This window comes from Tupaia chinensis, unplaced genomic scaffold (assembly GCF_000334495.1).
Source record: "Tupaia chinensis unplaced genomic scaffold, TupChi_1.0 Scaffold145561_1, whole genome shotgun sequence".
NCBI lineage: Eukaryota > Metazoa > Chordata > Mammalia > Scandentia > Tupaiidae > Tupaia > Tupaia belangeri.
In genome coordinates this window covers 1,723,395-1,724,090 of record NW_006205418.1, presented here as the reverse complement: position 1 = coordinate 1,724,090, position 696 = coordinate 1,723,395, and positions in this window count along the sequence as shown.

The following is a 696-nucleotide window of genomic DNA, read 5'->3' as shown; positions in this document are numbered from 1 at the left end:
TCTGGGGAGGTCATGCGCCCCAAAGCAAAAACTTCCCAAAAAAAAAAAAAAAAAGAAAGAAAAAAAGAAATCTGCCTTTCACCAGTCAAATACAATACTCTGTTCTCTGAACATTTCATTGCTTTTCTGCCACTAAGAACTCCCCCCCATAGAAACATAATTGTGTATATGTATGTGGCACAGCGTGGTGCATACACCGTGTATATGTACGTGGCACAGGGTGGTGCATACACCGTGTATATGTACGTGGCACAGGGTGGTGCATACACCGTGTATATGTACGTGGCACAGGGTGGTGCATACACCGTGTATATGTACGTGGCACAGGGTGGTGCATACACCGTGTATATGTACGTGGCACAGGGTGGTGCATACACCGTGTATACGTGTGTGGCACAGCGTGGTACATACACCGTGTATACATGTGTGGCACAGCATGGTGCATACACCGTGTATACATGTGTGGCACAGCGTGGTGCATACACCGTGTATATGTGTGTGGCACAGTATGGTGCATACACCGTTGTGGGAAGCTGCACACCAGCGAGTCTGCCGAGGTTTCTCAGAGAGCAAACAATTACCATGATTGGTTCCCTTCCAAAAACCTGACCTTCGAAACCTTGCTCTGATTGGCCACTAGAATCCCTCAAATTTGCATATCTGGCACCTCATGATTGGTCCAAAAGCAACCAATCA